This window comes from Helianthus annuus, chromosome 11 (genome assembly GCF_002127325.2).
Source record: "Helianthus annuus cultivar XRQ/B chromosome 11, HanXRQr2.0-SUNRISE, whole genome shotgun sequence".
Taxonomy (NCBI): Eukaryota; Viridiplantae; Streptophyta; class Magnoliopsida; order Asterales; family Asteraceae; genus Helianthus; species Helianthus annuus.
Window position 1 is genome coordinate 146,918,388 of NC_035443.2, and position 23,645 is coordinate 146,942,032.

At 37.4% G+C, this 23,645-nt stretch overlaps 1 non-coding gene across 1 annotated transcript; it reads right to left on the minus strand.

Annotated features, from left to right (window-relative positions):
- Positions 1–317: 317 nt before the first annotated feature.
- LOC118484429 lies at positions 318–419 on the minus strand. The gene has a single exon (XR_004873540.1). It is a non-coding gene; the product is annotated as a small nucleolar RNA R71 (small nucleolar RNA).
- Between the last annotated feature and the right edge of the window lie 23,226 nt (positions 420–23,645).

Genomic DNA, 23,645 nt, shown 5'->3' on the forward strand with positions numbered 1-23,645 from the left:
ATGCACCGAATGTCGATGCCAACAACTTCGAACTTCGGCCGCACTTGATTCAAATGCTCCAAAATTCCGCAACCTTCCATTGCCTAGCTGATGAAGATCCACATCTACATATTACCAACTTTTTTGGAAATATGTGATACTTTCCGGATCAATGGAGCATCAAACGACGCCATCCGCCTCTGAATGTTCCCATTCTCACTAAAAGACCGAGCCAAGGCTTTGCTTAACACCCTCCCAAGTGGTTCGGTAAACACTTGGGATGAACTTGCCCAAAAGTTTCTATATAAGTATTTCCCGCCCTCTAAAACCGCTAAATCAATGACAGAAATCAATACACACTCACAAGAGGACGGGGAATCCTTATATGAAACTTGGGAAAGATTCAAGGAGCTATTGAGGAAATGTCCTCATCATGGTCTCGCAGTATGGCAACAAGTATCCACTTTCTATAATGGGTTGTTGCCACACACAAGACAATCACTCGGCTCTATCTCTGGGGGACTCCTGGGTAATCGTCGCCCAAATGAAATTTATAGTCAAATTGAGGAAATTGCTCAAAACAATTTTCAATGGCACATACCCCGAGGCACAAAATCTATTGCCCCGGGTGCCTACAAGGTGGAAGAATGCACCTCTTTACAGGCCCAAATCGAGCCACTATCTTCAAAAATCAAAAAGTTAGAAATGGCAATAACGGCCTCGGTTATGGCTTGTGAAGGGTATGGTGTGCCGCATGAAAATTGGAGTTGTATGAAAGAACTGGATAATCAAACAGAAATGGTAAACTACATTGATAATAGACTTAGGCCGTCGGGTCCCCCAAGGGCACCTACAACCAAGGATGGCGTAACCACCCTAACCTTGGTTGGAGAGAACCCAGCAATAGTAGTAACCAACAAAACCAAAACCAACGAACAAACTTTCAACAACAACCAAGAAATGAGTCACAAAATTTCTCTCAACAACAAGGGGAACGAGAGAGGCTTGAAGACACTGTTACACGCCTCATCTCCGACACCGAAAAAAGAACTCGGATCGATTCCTACAAATGGAATCAAACTTTAGAAATCAAGAAGCTAGTATACAAAACATTGAAAAACAATTAAATCAGCTAGCTCAAAATTTCTCTGAGAGACCACAAGGCGCACTACCTAGCAATACCGAAACCAATCCAAAGGCGCAAGTACATCTCATAACTCTAAGAAACCAGACCGTAGGTCCCGAGGAGGCCCCAATACCCCCATCCGAAAAACGTCGACCCAGTCAAAACCCGACCTCACCTTCAACCCATAAGGAAACAACGCCTCTGCCAAATCCCGAACCAACTAAGAACCCCTCGGTGCCCTACCCAGGTCGGTTACTTCGCCAAAAGACCGATGAGCAATTCACAAAATTCATAAACTTGCTAAAAAAATTGCATATCAATCTTCCCTTTGTGGAAGTCCTCACTCAAATGCCAAAATATTCAAAATTTATGAGAGACTTCCTCACTCACAAAAGGAAGATTGAAACATTGCAATTAGTCAATTTAAGTGAAGAATGCTCCGCCATACTACTCAACAAACTCCCACAAAAGAAAATCGACCCCGGAAGTTTCACCATCCCTTGTTCCATTGGGGGGTCTCCTGTACGCAATGCGCTAGCCGACCTTGGGGCTAGCATCAATCTCATGCCCGCATCAATGTTTGACCGACTCGGGCTGGGTAAAACAAGCCCCACAAAGATGAGCATACAACTAGCCGATAGGTCTATCAAATACCCACAAGGTGTCGCCGAAAATCTATTGGTAAAAGTCGGTATGGAGGAAGACACTGAAGTAGCGCTCATTCTAGGAAGACCATTCCTTGCCACCGCTCACGCAATGGTGGATATGAGTGATTGGAAACTATCATTGAGAGTCGGAGACAAGTAGATGAAATTCGGGGTTGGGAAAAGAGTAGAAGACGACCCGGTCAACTACATGGATGTCATAGACTCAAGCTTGGATGACGCTCTCCGACGGTGCAACACGGGATGCGAGACATCCCGCCCGGGTAACATATGACTGACTTTGGGTCTAGCCAAGGACCCTTATAAAAAAGGCGCACCACGGAGGCATTCCGCGGAACTATCCGTAGTTTTTAGTTTAGTGTAACTTTTATATTTTCTAGTCTAGCTTTACTTTTCATGAATAAAACACACTCGAAAAGGTGGAGGTTACCAAGGGAACATATAAACCACACCCCATGCACAAAAACAGAGCTTCACGACAATTTTCCAACATTACAGCAAGTTCAGCACGGGGCCGTGCTCAGCCCAACACGCCCCGTGCCCAAGGCTCTGCAGAAATTTGCCCAGTTCACGTAACTGGACATGGGGCCGTGCTCACTGAACACGCCCCGTGCCCAGCCTTCTGTTTAATTTTGGTACTGGCGATCTGACCACGGGGTCGTGCCCGGACCAACACAGGGCCGTGGCCAGACGCACAATAACACAAAATTTTGTTTTTAAACACCTTTTTACGCATTCAATCAATCTAAAAACTTATTATTGGGACACATTGAGGACAATGTGTAATTTAAGTGTGGGGGGATGCTAAAACCTTGAATTTTGCAAGTCCTAATAACAAGCCTTACACAAAACTCTATTGGAACCGCTAATCACCCCAAAATTTTTCAAAACAATTTTCATTTTTTTACTTGTCTTGGTTTAATTTGGGAATAACAAGTTCTAAAAATGTTATATTTTTACAAATTTACAACCGATAACATCGTATTAAAAAGAACCAACATAAGAAAATTATGAAAAGGCATGACAAATCTGATTAAAATTTGTTTATATATACTTGATCACATTATAAACCCATTCCCACAACAAGTGAGTTTTGAGCCTTTATTGAGCATACAAGCATACATCTTTAAACTAAATGCTCATTTTTCATTTCTTGTGTGAATAGCCGCTTGGTTCTTACAACTCTAGAACTTGCCACGACGATACATTCCCGGTCCTTACCAACTTAAACCCAGGTAAGTATATGATGGAGGCATTAGGACTAACCCATTTTCATTTCCACACCATTATTTTTCATTTTCTTTATCACCTACCCAAAATCCCCCTAGTTAACCCCTTTGAGCCAAAACCTTTTCATTTATAAACCCACAAAACAAACACCTTTACCCACCAATACCTTTTTCTTTTCAACCCCTTTATTTTAGTAAAAAGCTTGGTTCTCTTGTGACGTTTCGTTATAAAAAAATGAAAGTCTAGCAATAAACAAACAAGTTCCTCAAAGAAACTTTGTTTGAAGATGTGTAGTTTGAATAAAAGTCACAAAAAAAGTTTTGCGACGATCGACGCTTTTTACGCTTTTAGCCCTTTTTACTAACCACTAACCAAAACCACCTACCCTTAGCCCAAGCCTAACCCTTTCCAAGTCCTCTTGATATTTACGAAGGTTCATAGTTAAAAAGGAGGAGGATTGATTGCTTGGCAAGCATATGGTAGAAGTCAGTTTCATGCCAGTCTCGAGTGTTTCACAAAAATACATCTTCGGCCGAGGGTTGAGTGATCTCCCATGAGATATGTGAACTTGTATATAAATAGAATTTTAAAGAGGCATGTTATGCCCAAATATGTACTTTCTCTTATGAAACGTTCTAAATAAATCATAACGAATAGGATTCTAAATAGTATAAAAATAAAACCCAATAAAGATCTTGGATTCCCGACACTCAAGACAAGCCCAAAACTTCTCTTCTACCCATTCTATTTGGGTGTGTAAGCCACATAATAAAGAGTTTCGCTTGAGAACAAGCAAAGATTCAAGTGCGTGGGTATTTGATGTGTGTAAAATGCAACATATAAATTACATTAAATGAGGCATAAAACTAACCCTTTTTAGTACTGATGTTGGAAAAAGTGTGTTTTTATCCTCCTTTTGAATATACAGGACCAAATGAGCTTAAACGAACAAAAGGAACAAATATACAGCAAAAACCAACATAAATACAAAGAAAAGGAATAAACGTGACATGCCCGACCCCTTGACAGCATCTCCAAGAGCAAAAACAAGAAACAGAAGGCTGACCATGGCCCGTGCCCACTGGACACGGGGGCGTGGTCAGGTGTCTGCAAAAAGGACAAAGCTGTGGAAGCTTCTACGCCCACCACGAGGACGTGCCCAGCTCAGCACGGGGCGTGATCAACGCTAAGATTCGCAGAATCTTGCAAAATCTTGTTAGTATAGATACGTTTCTGCACACGGGGCCATGCCCGCTGGACACTGTAGGATCGTTTGCACGACCAAACGAGTCGTTCAGAAGAGTTTTTGTCCAATACGAAAGGTGGAAACAGACGTATCGGAGTAGAAATAGCTTGATATACACTTTAAATGTCTATTTGATTGATATAACAGCAAATTACAGTGAGTAGACACTTCGGCAGCAGTTCGGCACTGAAACCGGAAAGTTACAAATGACAAGGCATGACATATATTTATAGGCTGGGGTATTCCGCAAGAAATGGTTCGTGCGAAATGGCCATTGCTATTTTGTACGAAATGACAAGGTCATTTCGTGCGAAATGAACTCTGGTCCATTTCGTGCGAAATAGCCCTCAAACACATTTTTGACATTTTTCTGTATATCGTGCCCTGATCTATCTAATACAATACAAGACTCGATGCAAGACGAAGTCGACAGACATGTGCATCAACAGACTCCCCTTTGGATGTTGACGAAGTCTTCAGTGTCGAGTCTTCAATCTTCAGTCTTTATCAGTCTTCTCGTTCTCTCCCGAAGTATCTGACAATGTAAAGCATCCTAAATCTCTCTATTCTCTTTACATCAGCACCAACAGATAACTTCCCCAAGGATGTTGATCTATCATTTCCACAGACTTTGAACCTCAATCTGACTCTCGAGCTTCCTAATTCTCTTGATTCCTTAAGTTCATCAGCATTAACAGCATGTGCAAACCACAGATCCATGATCAGAACCTGGCTCTTTACATCTACAGACTCTCCCTTGCTAGCAGACTCCCCCTTAAGTTGTGCTCGGGATCATAGTCAGGCTTTCACAGGTTCAAGATCGAAACCTGGCTCTTACTCATACCTGCACAACCTCTACCTCACAATAAATTTCACAAATTTAAAATTTTGATAAATTTATCTACCACTTGCAGATATTAACCAAACAATAAATTATTTTACAATGTTAATCTTTGATGAACCACTTGTAGAAATAGCATTTTTCTTTTCAAACAATTTTTCATCTCAAACAAACTCTCCCAAACCTTTTGTCCATCATGTTTAGCACTCGAAACTTTGAAAATCATTTCATCATCAGTTGTCGAAAATCTTGTTGTATTTTTTCAAAATTTTATGCTAAAACACACTAAAAATCTTTTTGAATTTAGAATTTAATGACAAACTGTAAAGAACTATTTACAGACAATATTTTTGTGAGTTTGTGTAAGAGGATCATATCAGTTAATGAGACAGATCACTAACACCGTTAAGCTTTAAACATTTAAAGTTCTAAACAATTCACTTAGATTGTCAGTATACTGATCAAATTAATTTTTCACACAAAGTTCAACTGTTCCGAGATACGAGATTAGTGTTTTAAGCACTTAAACTTATTCGAGTGTACCACCTTAGAATATACTCTCGTATCCAGACTTCTATATTCAGTCTTACAGGTGAATGTACACTAATGATATCTGTAAACGGCTAAATGCGAGACCATGAGAGCTCAGGCTAGAACTTCCGTTCAATCAGAGAGATGATGGCTCGACTTTAGGTGTGTCCCGTTTGGGGATCTTTTCTTCAACAGCACATGATTACTATTTTTCAATGTTCCATCATTTTTTATGCTGAGGGTTGGCTTTAAAATTAAAGCTTATGTAAAGCATTATACAAGGACTAGGCTATTGCTCCCACAAAATCAGAAGTCCTGGTATAATACCCCAGATATCATCACGCACAAAGACCTAGTATGTCAGAAATAGAAAATCTTTCAAACAAGATTTCAGGGGTTACCCATATATCCGAGAGATGTTCCCCACAAGATAAGTAAGTTTTTTTTGTATTTAGGTTTGTATCTCGAAAACAATCTACTAAATGTGTAAAAACCTACTGACACATCATCAGTGAGACCGTTTATCACATTTTTGACTTTACAATTCTTTAGCGTGCCGTGAAAGTCTACTGATGTACTATCATTTCCTCTTTTCTCAACAAACAAAACTCATTTTTGAATTTTTCGATGTTTTTGGATTTTTAAAATTTTATCATGTTTTTGGATTTTTCAAATTTTCTAATGTTTTTGGATTTTCTGAAATTTCTTACTCCCCCTAAAATTCAAAACCATGTAAAGAAAATTTGACAAACTGATGCGAATTGCTTCAATTCTCCATCCACTTGGCATAAACAATCAGAACTCCCCCTGACAACAAACTATTTTCCCATTATGATTTCAAAACACTTAAGTTTGTTTTAATCGAAATGGTTTTCTGGAAAATAAGTTTTGTTGATTTTCACAAACCATTTGTAGGTTAGGGGATAAACTCATCACTTTGTTTTACTTCACAACCACTTGTAGGAGAGTTAAATCAAGTATAATTTAATGTCCTTGATTAACCACTTGTAAGTCGAAATATCACAAACATGAATTTCTCAAGAAAGATGCCGATTCCTGCTCCACGAATGCCAACTTGGGAGCTCCGGCAAGTTAGGTTTTTCAGTTAAAGAGATCCTCCCAAGCCTGACAGTCCTTGGGAGATTCCGAGTTATCAACACTCGATTTCTTTCCTTTCATCTTCTTCTCATAATATTCCTTTACCCCTTTGACTTTCCCATCAATCATTTTTCCAAAAATATGTTTCATTTTGGGGTTAAAGGCTTTTTCAACATCAAATTCTTTCTTTTCAGAAAAGAATTGATTTGAAATCTCAACTTTACCAACTTTTTGTTTAAAATTTTCAGCCCTCAATGATGGAAAATTTGCATCATCCATTGGAGGTACTGATTTTTCAATTTTTGTTTCAATTTGTGGCTCCTCTGACTTTCTGGAATCAGATTCATCGCCAGAAAATAGCTCCTCTGATTTTGACGAATCAGAATCATTGCTAGAACTATCATCAGATTTCTTAACAACCCATTTTTGGTTGTCAAGGTTTGCTTTTCTTTTATAAAACCTTTTTGAACATTCACCAACTTCAAACTTTGAGTTTTTGAAAACTATAAAAGGTTTGGTTGATGGTTCATTTTCAATCATCTTTTCTTTCATTTTAAGAGACACTCTCTGTTCTGATTGGATTGCCTTCGAACAATTCCTGGCAATATGACCAATTGTTTTGCTTTGAAAATAAGTTCTTGTCTCTTTCTTTTGAACAGCTCCATTTTTCATTTCTTCTTGCTTCTTCGCAAGGAATTCTCTGTTTGTCTGCTTCCATAATGGACTTTTCTCCTCTTCTTTCAAGCTTGCTCCTGAAACAAATACTGTTTTTGTTTTAGAAATTTTCTCATTTTGATAATTTTCAGGTGGAATAAAACCCAATCCTTTCTTTTTGAAATTACCGTTATGGTTTGGTTTCTTTTGATAACCTGAACCAGAACTGTAACCCTTTTTCTTGTTTAATCTTTGTTGAATTCTTGAGGTATATTTTTTGGGTTTTTCAGAAAGATTTGCATCTTTTATTTTAGAAATATTGATTTCAGTTAGTTTGAAAACCTTTTTGATCATTTCAGTTTTGACACCTCTTATTGGAAATTCTTCATCAGAATATAATTTGTCAGAATCATTCAAAGTATATGCAACTTTAAATGTTTCATCACTCAAATTAGATTTTGATAACATAAATTCTTTATTGTAAACCTGTTTGCTCTTTTTGACTATTAGACTAGGAGTGCCTGACTCAGACTTTGACTCTGACATAGACTCCTCTGTTTCATCTTTATCTAACACATGATCCACCACTTTCTTCATCAATTGAGATTGTTGATCAGTGTCAGATGACGTGAAAGTAACATCAATGTTTTCTGGCAAATTATCTGATGGTTCAGATTCCCACACTAAGTTGGTTGCCTTTTCGACTCTTTCAGAATTTGGATTTCGTGGAGAATATCCATTTTCAAAAGGAGGTGGACACTTGTTGTAACTGACACTTTGTTTCTTACCAGAATCTTTCACTTCAGTTTCTTCTTTTGTTTCAGAAGTCTTTACTTCAGATGTGACTTCTTCAAATGCCTTCATGCCTTCAACTGTTGGATAAATCCTGTCAAGAACATAAGAAGTACATGAGTAACTTTTTAACAACCTATTTACCCTTTCTGTTTCAATCCTTTGGGTTTTCCGTTTTTGTTCTAGCATAGCACACTTCTCAATATAATTGTTGACGACTTTTTGCTTTGTCATGAAAGCTCCTTGAAGTGTTTTCATAGTTGTTACTTGCTCACTGCTTGATTGAATGTACTGATTCATTGCTTTGTTTAAAACATCATAGTATTCTTTCAATCTGTTCATGTTATGAATCAAAGTACTGTTTTGCTTCTTCACTGCTTCACAATTTTCACATTTCACAGGAATCTTTTATGCATCGGCTTCTGCTTCAACTGTGAAAGCTGGAATTTCTTTTACCTTTTTCTTTATCACACGAACTTCTTCATCATCACTACTAACTTGTTTTTTAACTTTCTTCTTTTTCTTTCGAACTTTTCCATCATCGCTGTCACTCTCTTCTAGCATTCTTAAATGCTCTTTCATTCTGTTTGCATAATAATAATCATTATCACTATCTTCAACAACTCGAGCAACAAAAGCTTTTGCTTTTAAAATCTCTTTATCTGGACAATAATTGTCCCAGCTAAAATTTTCCCAGCTAAAGCCTTCTGGTAATTTTTCATCATCTTGATCTATTATACCATAAAGAGCTCTCTTTGATGATTCTTCGATTGTTTTCTTAGCATGTGCAGTTTGTGGTTCTTGTTGATGTGGTTGTTGAGCAACTTGATGATAAATCGCGTTCCGATAATAATCATTGTTGTTGAACGGATTTTGAGCTCCACTTGCTTCGCGGTTTGTGCACTCTCTCTTGAAGTGTCCTTTTTCCCTGCAACAAAAACAAGTAACTTTAGATTTATCAAAACCTAAAGTAGAAACATTTGCATCACGGAAATCATCTCTTCCCGTAATTTGTTTAAACTTTTTGGCTCTCCTCAACACACTCGCCATACACCACTTTATATCAATCAATTCCATCTCCTCAGCATCAATCTGATCGTAATCCTCTTTTGTCAACATTGGATTCCCGATCCTTCCTGCAACTAAACTCCCATATGATTCTAATACAGTCACCAACAAAGACATATGACTTTTTGCAATTTCTTCTGAGTAATTCTGATCATTTTCAAGGTTCAGTGCAATGTTGCATTGTAGAACTTTGCCACTCTTTGTCTTTGAAAAATTTGAATCAAACGATGGATATGAAGAAAATCCAATTTTGCTACTAGATCCTTGAGAAGACCCTCCAGACGAACTTTTAGCATTGAAAGCAGTTTCGATCTTTGGTGACATGTTAGTTTTATCACTCAACCCTCCTTTGTAATATAAACCAATATCTTGTTCACCATCAAAATCTTTCATTCTAGAAATCTTTCTTTGTTCCATCTCTTGAGCTTCAAGTTTCTCAATGAACTTTCCCAGAGTTAGATTGCCAAAATCTTTCTTATTTCTCAACATCATAAGATACGTGCCCCAAGTTTCATGTGGCAACGCATCAGCCAACTTCTCAATCAATTCTTCATTATCTTTTGTGATGCTCAACCTCTTCATGTTAACAATCAGATTGCAATACCTTTCTATGATCTGCTTGGTGCTTTCAGTTCTTAAACCACGAAATAAATCAAACTCTTTTTTCAAAAGTGATTTTTTGTTCTTGATCATTTCTTTACTTCCAACAAACTTTGATTTTAATGCTTTCCAAATTTAATATGCACTTCCATTGTGTTGCAGTAAAACCAAGATATCTTCTTTAACAGCTTGATGCAATAGACTAGTCATCATCTTTTCATCTTTGTATTTCTTTTTCTCTTCAGCACTTAGGTTCTTAATTGCAATAACCTCTTCATCATTATTCACCGGTCTAACATATTTTGTTTCAACACATTCCCAAGCATCCAAGTAATTAACTTGAACCCAATTTTCAAATCGCTCTTCCCATCCCTTGTACTCCTCAATGTTCATGAGCTTTGGCGGTTTTTGCATGGTGCCCGTTTCATTTTACAACAGTGTGTGTTGCAATAGTAATCGAAGTAGCAAAGGCGTTGTAAAACTCTTCTTCCATGATTCGGTATCAAAATATCATAAAAACAGATTGTTCAAACGAAATAACCTGCAAGACAACTTCACACGAAATAAATGCTTTCACGCGGAATGGTCAAACGAAATACCAAATTGGTGTGAAATGAACTGATTTCGTGCGAAATAAGTGATTTCGTATGAAATAGGTCTACTCTTCAAGCGAAATGAAGTAATCTCGTATGAAATGGATCTATTTCGTGTGAAATAAATGACAAATTCAAACGAAATAGCAACTTCGCGCGAAATGAAGATCTAAAAAATGATTTCATGCGAAATGAAACTCTCAATTCGTACGAAATGCTGCTGATGTCATCAACTCAGCCATGTTTTTGTCAAATTGATCAAGTTTTACTTCGAATTAGAGTTTGAAACTTGATAGGGTTTGTTAAAACATAGTTTCGCATATAATGTGAGAAAATCAAACCATTTTGACAGTGAAATCAAGTTTAATTTTGAAAAGAAGGTGTAGAAATCAGAATTTGCAGCTGAAAATGTAAGAACTCTTCCTCCTGAGCTCTGATACCACTTGTAGGATCGTTTGCACAACCAAACGAGTCGTTCAGAAGAGTTTTTGTCCAATACGAAAGGCAGAAATAGACGTATCGGAGTAGAAACAGCTTGATATACACTTTAAATGTCTATTTGATTGATATAACAGCAAATTACAGCGAGTAGACACTTCGGCAGTAGTTCGGCACTGAAACCGGAAAGTTACAAATGACAAGGCATGACATATATTTATAGGCTGGGGTATTTCGCACGAAATGGTTCGTGCGAAATGGCCATTGCTATTTCGTACGAAATGATAAGGTCATTTCGTGCGAAATGAACTCTGGTCCATTTCGTGCGAAATAGCCCTCAAACACATTTTTGACATTTTTCTCATATATCGTGCCCTGATCTATCTAATACAATACAAGACTCGATACAAGACGAAGTCGACAGACATATGCATCAACAGACACGGGTCGTGTCGAGCCCTATGCTGACAAAAGCAATTAATGAAAGAAGAGAAAGGGATGGCCAGGGGGCGTGTCCGCTGGACATGGGGCTGTGACCGGGCTTCTGTTCTGGCTATAAATAGGGTTGTTTGGCTCACTTCAAAGGCATCCCTGGCAAACCATCTCTCTCCCACTTTGCCACCACTCCACCACCACTACAACACCCACATCCACCACCACCATCATCCATCATCCACCTTAGAGTGTGTGTAGTAGTCTCGGGATCCAAGATTGATAGTAAGAGTTCTTGTCAATCAAAGGCCATGTTTGGCTAAGTCTTTTACACACTTGGGGAAGACAAGTCTTTAATGTATTCCTTTTGATTTTTAATCTTTTCACACTTTTTATTTGGTTTTGTATTAATGACTTTAATAACTAGTTTCTTTTGTTGAAGGTGAAACTTCTTTATCATTTGTCCGTGGTGTCTTGGCATTACTTTACTATGTATATAACGTAAAAGATTTACACCATTCATATCTCTACAGTCTATATAGAGATATGTTGGCTACCTGGTCGGGGGTTAAAGGAATGGTTTAGTAAGGTTCTTGCCTTGTTCAGTGTATAGATCCTGTAAGGACCTGGGTCAAGCTTACTAGAACCTCCTTCAATACCCACTGGTATTGGATGGCGGGGGTGCGAATGGCTTAATCCCCTTATATGTAAACTACAATTAATACATTAAACCGGCTACTTGGGATTATATCCCTGCTGACTCAAACCACTTAGCCGAGGGTAACGTCACCTTCAAAAGAGGGGCCTACCACTTTTCGCATTAATAACTTAATTAATTATCTTTCAATATTCCGACCTTTTGGGATTGTATCCTTACTGACTCAAACCACTGGGTTGAGGGTAACGTCACCTTCAAAAGAGGAGCCTACTACTATAACTAAGATAATCTCTTAAAAAGTGCAAAAGTGCGAAAATCATCAAAGGATACATTAAAGGCGAGTCGGATCCAAGTGATTCATCTTGTCTTTCTGTTTTTATTTTATTTTTATTTCTGCATTTTTAGTTTTAATTTTTCATGTTTTAAACCTTTTCTCAAAAATTTAGATTGATTAGACGTTGAGGATAAACCGGTACTAAAAGCTCTTGTGTCCTTTGACGACCTCGGTATCTTACCAACGCTATACTACGCTCACGATGGGTGCACTTGCCCAAGTGTGTGTTTAGTGTTAGTAGAATATCGTGTTTTATAAATTGAGTAAATTACAAGTTTTGTCCTTTATGTTTGTACCAAATTGCAGGCGGTGTCCTTTACCTTTAAATTTGACGAGTTTTGTCCTTAACGTTTCAAAATATTGCACGTTATATCCTTTAGCCCTAACTGAGCCAGATTTTTTTGTTAAATATGGTCATATGCCTTGCACATGAGGGTATTCTTTCCATTTACCTCTTCAGGGACTATTGAGTAAATAACTTATATTAAGTGACTAAATGTGAAAAGATTAAAGAATAACATATAAATAAAAAACCTAATTAATAGTTAAAAAAAAAACTTTTACCCACCTACCCACCCTTTCCCCCCTTTCTTTCCCTCTTTCACGATATTCTCTGCACCACCACCATAAAAAAAAAACCTTTTACCTATCCTTCACACCTCCACACCACCCTAACACTACCACCTTCACACATTCTCTGCCGGAAAAACGAATCACCAACAGCTAACGACGGCATCATCAGGTACACGATGCTGCACCTGTGTGGGTTTCGGTTGGCGGTTCTCTGCCGGAAAAATGAACCATATGCGGCTCACGTACTCGTTCTTAGAAGGGGTGTGGATTCCAATTGGCCTTGTTAAAAAACGAGCGATGCTGCACCTATGGCGGGTTAATTGGTTGAATTAGTGTGTTTAGTTTGGGATTTGGGGTGACTCTGTTTTGGTCAACTGTTGTTGTTGATATTAGGATTTTTTGGATTAAATTATTGGTTTGAAATTTGGGTTTGTGGTGGGTTTTTAGCTTTAGTTACTATTGTAGTTGACGATATGTGATTATGTATGGATTGAGTTACTGATTTAGAATGGGGGTTTGGAATGTGATTATGTATGGATTGTTTTGTGTCAAAATTTTAGGAGAATTGGGTGTTTTAGTATTGAAATGCGATATGCGATTTTTTAACTAGTTTTCAGTGGGGAAGAAAGTAAATTACAAATTGGAGGCGGTGGGTAGATGGTGGTGGTGAAAGGTAGAGATGGTGGTGGGTGGTTTAGAGTGGGAAAGATGAAGTGGGTAGGGTGGGTGGTGGGTCCCACATAAAATTTAAATATTAATTAGGTTTTTTTATTTATATCTTATTCTTTAATCTCCTTATACATTTAATCTCTTGATATAAGTTATTTACTCAATAGTCCTTGAAGAGGTAAAATGACAAGAATACCCTCATGTGCAAGGTACATGACCATATTTAACAAAAAAAATTTACTCAGTTAGGGCTAAAGGACATAACGTGCAATATTTTGAAATGTTAAGGACAAAATGTCACACCCCGGCCACGTAAAACAACAAAACGTTGCGGAAACGTCGGGGAGTGTTGTAACAGAATCATTGTTTCACAACCATGGATTAAATAGTTTTGTTTTATTGAATTATTGAATTCGATGTTTTGGTACAATTTATAATAAAACAAATAATTGTTTCTCAGTTTTAAGTCGCTAAGGCACAAGTCCATCCTATATGTAGCGTGCATCAACAATCATCACATAGCAGTACCTGAAACATATATGAAAATATGGTACGTCAGCATAAAAATGCCTGTGAGTAACATAGGTTTTTGTGTATTAGATTCATGGCTTTAGATAATACGAGAAAAGATTTTATGTTTTCAAAATATCCATGAATCTAATGTAAAAGTTTTGTTTCTGAAAACGTGCCGTTTTGGAAAAGGATTTATAGTATAGACAAAAATATACTTTGGTTTTGAAAAGTTTGTATAAATAATAGAACAAAGTATACTTAGGTTTTAAAATAGTTAAATGGATAGTATGTCAAAATATACTTTAGTAATTAAAATAATAGTTTTGGTAGTATATCTCAAATATACTTTGGTTTAGGGATAAAAGTATTGGTAGTATATCAAATTATACTTTGGTTTTGAAAATAGCATATCAACTATGCTTTGGTTTAGAAATAGCATATCAACTATGCTTTAGATAGTATATCAAAATATACTTTAGTTTAAAATAACAAAGTTGGTAGTATATCAAACTATACTTTGGTAAACAGTAGCATATCAAACTATGCTTTGGTAAATAACAAAGTAGTATGTTAAAACATATGTTGGATTTTTGTACATAGTATATCAAAATATACTTTGGTAGATCACATTTGAGAGTACATCAGACTGTACTTTTGTAGTATATCAACATATACAAAGAAAGTGTGATTTGGTATTCATTCAAGCCTTAGTGTATCAAACTACACTTTGGAGACTATAGAAATACCACGAAGGCAATTTCTATTTGGTTAAAATTTGGTTTCTGACATTCCATACAACAGGAATGGGGTGTCTAGTCCTATAGCGCTATATCATACTACCAATCGGCTGGGTGAATGTATAAAAATGGTACAATCCAACAATTTGTTTATTAAGTTTTGGAAAATCAGTGTTTAAACCATAGGTAATTGTTTAATTTGTCAAAAGAATATGTATTAAGCATGTGTAATCATATAGTTTAAAATCAGGAAAATAACAGATAGGCATATATGTTTCACCCCAAAAAAATTGAAAACAGTAAAAGAGGGGACTATGTACTCACTTGAGATTGCAAGTATCCTTGATTAAGTGTCCTAACAAAGCTTGGGAAATCAAGGAATCAAGTGGCACCTAGTATGGATCACTATGTTAAACAATCGGATCCTAAATCGGAAGATAGGATAGAATGAAGTTCTATAAATCAAATGAGTATTGCAACTCATATGGCATGATTTAATAGACCTAACATTCTGATTGGAAGGCCTACCTAAGTGCTTTTGACCCGTTTCGACACATTATGGTAACATAAGCCACTATAATGCGTCGTTTGCGTAAAACTAGGTTCGGATGGTTAACTATGTGCTATGTCAAGTCTTACATGCCCAATTATCCCTAAACATGTTACTAATTCAGATTATATGTCAAAAATATGTTCACATAGTCAAAATACGGATTTTAGCTTCAAAAGGGCATTTTGGTCATTTCCTATGGGCATACAAGCTAACTAGCATACGACTAACCAATCCTATGTGATCATAAGGTATAACCTCAGTGGTTATTCCCTATGCAACTATGATCACTAACTAAGCTTGGTCGGATCTTAAAGATCGACCAAATGGGTCGGGTTCGAAAGGCTAAGCGGTTGTTTAGACCGCTTACCTTACGACCCTAAACAAGCACTAATCTAATAGTGTCGATTTAAACATGTCAAAACATGTCTAACCTACTGATTTGGTATCAAAACAAAGTGTTTTGATACCCTAAAGTAGTTCCGAGGCAAAATGCGTGCTAAAACGCATTTTGACCGAAACTTTGACTCGACACTATAACTAGCTAACGTGGTAATCAGCAGCTATAATCACGAAGGATTATAACTATCGTGACTACAATCACGTTTCAAAGTTCAATTGAACTTTGACTTGACCAATTGATGGTCAAAACCGAAAGTCAAACTGTTGGCCAAACTGTTTGACTTTCTGCTTAAACATAAAGAACAAACATGAAAGAAGACTTACAAAGGGTCCTAGCTATCTTTTCTACAAAGAATAAAGTTCCAAGCAGATTAGAAAGCTCCCAAATCAGATTAGAGAGGTGAAGAGAAGGAAATGAGCAAAGAATGAGGAAGTTGGCCAAGCTATTTATAGTTGTTGTCTTGTTGATGATGAACAAGATCATTACAAGTGGTTTGATTAGCCATTAAGCAATGAATCACAACCATACATGTGTTAGGGACAGCTGGTATTACTTGGAGAGCACATAACTTGCTCAACACACCAAGAATTTACCAAAACAGCCCCTGAATTTGCAAACTGTTGCTGAAAACAGACTTTCTGCCCAGATGTGATGCTCGCGTAGCGCGACGGCATAGGCAGGAGGTGCTCGCGCTACGCTACCATGTGTCTGATTCAGCAAAGTTTCAAAAATGGCAGAAATGGTCCCTGCACGTGTTTAAAGCCTTTTTCGATGCGTTTAAACCCCGTTAACCTCATTTCAAGGCTCTAAAATGATGTTAAAGCATAGGGGACTCAAAACATGCTCAAAAATATCTCGGATGTCGGTTCGTTTGATCGTACAATCGCGTTGTTCGGTTAATTACGACGGAAGTCGTAACGAACGCAAAATCGATCCAAATTAAGCGACGAATGGAATTTTTGCATGGCGATCACTAAAATAAAAATATTTTAGTGTGTACAAAAATTTTGGATGTCCAGATGTGTCCAGAACGCAAGATATGCGCGAAAATGCAAACTTACGCCGTTTTTGACACTTTTAGTCCCTGAATGATCATATAAGCATGTTTTCGCACACCGAACCACTCAAAGCTTGTTTCTAAGCTATGATTAGGTTATATATGGTATGTTTAACTTATGATCAAGTTCTGGACTGTTCGACACCATACGAATCGGTATAGTTTCGCAGTTTAACGCAAATAGTCCCTGCGACCGAATAAACTTGTTTTTGCCATACCAAACCTTCCAAAACTTATTTCTAAGTTATGTAAAGGTCATTTAAGGTATGTTAAGCCTATTTCACTATTCCGGTGTGTTTGTTGCGCTAAAACTGATTACGTTTACGCACCAGTGCGCATATAACTTTCCAGAAAGCGATTTAAAGCTCGGAATTGAACAAGAATTGATATGTGCAAAGGATACACATATTTATACAAATCCCAGGTATGAAACACAATGTTTCATAGGTTTGGCATTTGTTTGGTGTTCGAGGTGACACAGGTGTCACAGTCTCCCCTACTTTAGGAAATTTCGTCCCGAAATTTTATTCTAGAGGAAACTTGTGAAGACAACTGTGATCGTTTCGCTTTCAAATGAATCCTTCGTTTCCCAAGTAGAACTCTAGGTCACGTTTGGATTCTTAGCGAATCTGTTAACTGCCAAAATGTCGTTGTTGTAGTACCAAAAACATGGGGTTTTGAACAACGGATAGGAGAATGTTTCCTATGAAGACTATTATAGGAAACTTGTGTGTGCTCGAAATCAGAGTCGGAGAATGCAAAATAAGATTGACATTGGTCAAGGTCCAGGACTTCTAGCAATTTAAATAACGCTACTTTCGCAATGTAATAAGGAACACTTATATATAGGAAGTACCAGCGGCGTATCCACCATGCCCTTTTTACATTGTTCCCGTCTCGTTATTCTTATCACTATAGGTCTTAACACATGACAAAACTTGCTGTGGTTTCTGTGCACTGAATTCCATAATTACGTATGCATCCATAATTACGTAATTCCTTGCACAGTCCGCACAGTTCATCTCATAATGTGTAGGGTAAAATCAATCGAATAACCATGAAATGACTTGACTAGACCACCAAAGGATCTTTTTAACTAGATCAATGAACGATCCTTTTAACCAGATCAACACATGATCTTCCTTAACTAGACCGTTGTATGATCTCTTTAAATAGACCACTTAAGGGATCTTTATAACTCGGAACCAAATAATCGTTTTGAATCAGCACTTTGGAATCCAAGGTTCTTACTATTTGCATAGAAGCCCCTTAAGGATTTAAGACAGTACTTTGAGTATCCTTCTGAGAATCTAACATATGAAAATACGGAAGATTTCACCAGGACTTAGATAACGAGCTTTGGAGTTACACATAAACACAAAATCACCAAATTATGTATTCGTTAATTTAATTATTAGCTCGTTTGTGAATTTGAAGTACACTAGAAATCCAATCACGGACTTCAATTAGTACTTTAAAATATCCTCAAGAATCTAACTATGAAGATAGGAAGATCTTATAAGGATTTGGAATTTGTTTCTGTCATGTTATAATATTCGTATTAGGATAAATAAAGAATCCAATTAAGGACTTACGACAGTACCTTTATCAAATCAAAGATTTGAAATGGTACTTTAAGTATCTGATTAAGGATTGCACCTGTACTTTGTTTCTTAAAAGAAACTAGTACTTAGGATTTTTGGGGAGATCACATATGATCATAGAATAAAGGAATCACACGAGAAGTTTGTTCTGAAAAGAACATGGTTCTTTTTGTGTCGATATTGTAGGGGTATGTCGACACATACACACAATCGTATCAGTTTTGGAAATAAAATTGGAACAACCATTTTATTTATAATAACTGAATTGTCTCAAATGTCAAAGGAAACAAAAGTCTAATTGTTCACTGCTGCATTGTCATTTGCGTTTGCCTCGTTTATGTTAAATGCTCGTCCGCGTGCTGGATTTGCATTAACAAGTCTCGGGCAATTGTTCCGATAGTGAGTAAGATCACCACAGTTATAGCACGATCCAGGTGGAAACCGTGCTTGAACAGCAGCAGGATTTGTAGCATTCTGGTTTTGGATAACATGACGGCAGGTTTCGACCAAATGTCCCAATTGCCCACAGTGGGTACACTTGAGACACGGTGTTTGATTCACATGATGACGGTTGCATTTGTTGCACAAGGGTGCAGTACCAATATAGTTCTTCCTAGCACGAGGCTGTGCTGGCTGATTTGGTGCAACCTGATCATTCTGAGCAACTACTGCGAAGTTTTGTGAAGCCTTACGCTTCTTCGACTTCTTAGAGGACTCGGTCTGTTTATCCTTTAGTTTATCTTGTGCTGTCTTGTCAGATGGTCTCGGATCGCCTTTTCGGAAAAGCTTACCCTTCCTGATTTGAGATTCAGTCAGAGTGGCAGATAGTTCAATGGCTTGTCTGACGGTAGTAGGGTTGCTACCAGTAACAATATCCTGAACTGGGTCAGGAAGACCATCGATGTATCTTTCAATCGCCTTATCCAAGGGCGTAACCATGGTAGGACATAACAGACTCAATTCCTCGTAACGATCAGTGTATGCTCGATGTTCACCGCTGTCTTGTTTGAGATCATCAAATTCCCGTTCCAAAGCCCTAAGCTCATGACGAGGACAGAATTCCTTCATCATTAGAGCCCGAAGCTCTTCCCAGGTTTGTGCCATTGCTACATCGGCACCTCGATCCCTCATTATGCCGTTCCACCATGTGAGTGCTCTTTTCTGGAACACACTTGACGCGAACTCAATTTTCCGCTCGTTTGGGCATTGCACATGACGAAACGTGCTTTCGAGACTCTCAAACCACTGTAGGAGCCCCGTGGCCCCTTCAGACCCAGTAAATGTAAGTGGCTTAGCTGAGTGGAATGTCTTAAAGGTGCACTGAACATTGTTATTGTTATTGTTTGCCTGATTTATCTGGGCGATAAGGTTCGGGAGTACAGCAGCGAATTGCTGAGCGATTAAGGCTGCCAAAGCGGCATCCTGAGCTTGATCACGTCGAGGAGGCATATTCTAAAAGGGCAAAGAAACATGAGGGAAAAACGAGTGAGATGTCATTGGATATTCAAAACTGGATGTTTAAGAATATCGACAGAGCATAAGGATTGTGATCATTCGTTCGTTACTTAAAACAAACAAATGACACTGTGACAAATCAAAGTAAATGGGTCAACATAATGTATCACTGAAGACATGCTCGCCTATAAGTGAACACTCACCCCAAGAGTTCCCAGGTAAGAGTGACTGGTCCGATACTGCGGATTTGTACGAACACTCTAGCCTTAGACAGAAAACTCAGGGTACAGGCATTCACTCTTCCAGTTTGCACATGTTCACATTATTTAGACCCAAACTTTGACGAGATTTTGAAAACTCAAAAGGCACAAAGCTAAAGATGAATCAAACTGGAAGGGTTCAAAACCTTATAACAAAGGGTTCAAAACCTAGTAATCAATCATCCAAGGATAGATGATTAATTTTCGAAGCGGATTCGTTATTGTGTTCTCGTTGTGGTTATCACCTAAGGATAGGTGACGTGTATTGTTTTAAGACTAAACACAAGATAACTTGTGTTAGGGTCCTAGGAAGGTTATAGTCTAGGTCAAAGCATTACTAATAACCTAATTCCCTATAACCATTGGCTCTGATACCAACTTTTCTGTCACACCCCGACCACGTAAAACAACAAAACGTGGCGGAAACGTCGGGGAGTGTTGTAACAGAATCATTGTTTCACAACCATGGATTAAATAGTTTTTTTTTATTGAATTATTGAATTCGATGTTTTGGTACAATTTATAATAAAACAAATAATTGTTTCTCAGTTTTAAGTCGCTAAGGCACAAGTCCATCCTATATGTAGCGTGCATCAACAATCATCACATAGCAGTACCTGAAACATATATGAAAATATGGTACGTCAGCATAAAAATGCCTGTGAGTAACATAGGTTTTTGTGTATTAGATTCATGGCTTTAGATAATACGAGAAAAGATTTTATGTTTTCAAAATAGCCATGAATCTAATGTAAAAGTTTTGTTTCTGAAAACGTGCCGTTTTGGAAAAGGATTTATAGTATAGACAAAAATATACTTTGGTTTTGAAAAGTTTGTATAAATAATAGAACAAAGTATACTTAGGTTTTAAAATAGTTAAATGGATAGTATGTCAAAATATACTTTAGTAATTAAAATAATAGTTTTGGTAGTATATCTCAAATATACTTTGGTTTAAGGATAAAAGTATTGGTAGTATATCAAATTATACTTTGGTTTTGAAAATAGCATATCAACTATGCTTTGGTTTAGAAATAGCATATCAACTATGCTTTAGATAGTATATCAAAATATACTTTAGTTTAAAATAACAAAGTTGGTAGTATATCAAACTATACTTTGGTAAACAGTAGCATATCAAACTATGCTTTGGTAAATAACAAAGTAGTATGTTAAAACATATGTTGGATTTTTGTACATAGTATATCAAAATATACTTTGGTAGATCACATTTGAGAGTACATCAGACTGTACTTTTGTAGTATATCAACATATACAAAGAAAGTGTGATTTGGTATTCATTCAAGCCTTAGTGTATCAAACTACACTTTGGAGACTATAGAAATACCACGAAGGCAATTTCTATTTGGTTAAAATTTGGTTTCTGACATTCCATACAACAGGAATGGGGTGTCTAGTCCTATAGCGCTATATCATACTACCAATCGGCTGGGTAAATGTATAAAAATGGTACAATCCAACAATTTGTTTATTAAGTTTTGGAAAATCAGTGTTTAAACCATAGGTAATTGTTTAATTTGTCAAAAGAATATGTATTAAGCATGTGTAATCATATAGTTTAAAATCAGGAAAATAACAGATAGGCATATATGTTTCACCCCAAAAAAATTGAAAACAGTAAAAGAGGGGACTATGTACTCACTTGAGATTGCAAGTATTCTTGATTAAGTGTCCTAACAAAGCTCGGGAAATCAAGGAATCAAGTGGCACCTAGTATGGATCACTATGTTAAACAATCGGATCCTAAATCGGAAGATAGGATAGAATGAAGTTCTATAAATCAAATGAGTATTGCAACTCATATGGCATGATTTAATAGACCTAACATTCTGATTGGAAGGCCTACCTAAGTGCTTTTGACCCGTTTCGACACATTATGGTAACATAAGCCACTATAATGCGTCGTTTGCGTAAAACTAGGTTCGGATGGTTAACTATGTGCTATGTCAAGTCTTACATGCCCAATTATCCCTAAACATGTTACTAATTCAGATTATATGTCAAAAATATGTTCACATAGTCAAAATACGGATTTTAGCTTCAAAAGGGCATTTTGGTCATTTCCTATGGGCATACAAGCTAACTAGCATACGACTAACCAATCCTATGTGATCATAAGATATAACCTCAGTGGTTATTCCCTATGCAACTATGATCACTAACTAAGCTTGGTCGGATCTTAAAGATCGACCAAATGGGTCGGGTTCGAAAGGCTAAGCGGTTGTTTAGACCGCTTACCTTACGACCCAAAACAAGCACTAATCTAATAGTGTCGAGTTAAACATATCAAAACATGTCTAACCTACTGATTTGGTATCAAAACAAAGTGTTTTGATACCCTAAAGTAGTTCCGAGGCAAAATGCGTGCTAAAACGCATTTTGACCGAAACTTTGACTCGACACTATAACTAGCTAACGTGGTAATCAGCAGCTATAATCACGAAGGATTATAACTATCATGACTACAATCACGTTTCAAAGTTCAATTGAACTTTGACTTGACCAATTGATGGTCAAAACCGAAAGTCAAACTGTTGGCCAAACTGTTTGACTTTCTGCTTAAACATAAAGAACAAGCATGAAAGAAGACTTACAAAGGGTCCTAGCTATCTTTTCTACAAAGAATAAAGTTCCAAGCAGATTAGAAAGCTCCCAAATCAGATTAGAGAGGTGAAGAGAAGGAAATGAGCAAAGAATGAGGAAGTTGGCCAAGCTATTTATAGTTGTTGATGATGAACAAGATCATTACAAGTGGTTTGATTAGCCATTAAGCAATGAATCACAACCATACATGTGTTAGGGACAGCTGGTATTACTTGGAGAGCACATAACTTGCTCAACACACCAAGAATTTACCAAAACAGCCCCTGAATTTGCAAACTGTTGCTGAAAACAGACTTTCTGCCCAGATGTGATGCTCGCGTAGCGCGACGGCATAGGCAGGAGGTGCTCGCGCTACGCTACCATGTGTCTGATTCAGCAAAGTTTCAAAAATGGCAGAAATGGTCCCTGCACGTGTTTAAAGCCTTTTTCGATGCGTTTAAACCCCGTTAACCTCATTAAAAGGCTCTAAAATGAAGTTAAAGCATAGGGGACTCAAAACATGCTCAAAAATATCTCGGATGTCGGTTCGTTTGATCGTACAATCGCGTTGTTCGGTTAATTACGACGGAAGTCGTAACGAACGCAAAATCGATCTAAATTAAGCGGCGAATGGAATTTTTGCATGGCGATCACTAAAATAAAAATATTTTAGTGTGTACAAAAATTTTGGATGTCCAGATGTGTCCAGAACGCAAGATATGCGCGAAAATGCAAACTTACGCCGTTTTTGACACTTTTAGTCCCTGAATGATCATATAAGCATGTTTTCGCACACCGAACCACTCAAAGCTTGTTTCTAAGCTATGATTAGGTTATATATGGTATGTTTAACTTATGATCAAGTTCTGGACTGTTCGACACCATACGAATCGGTATAGTTTCGCAGTTTGACGCAAATAGTCCCTGCGACCGAA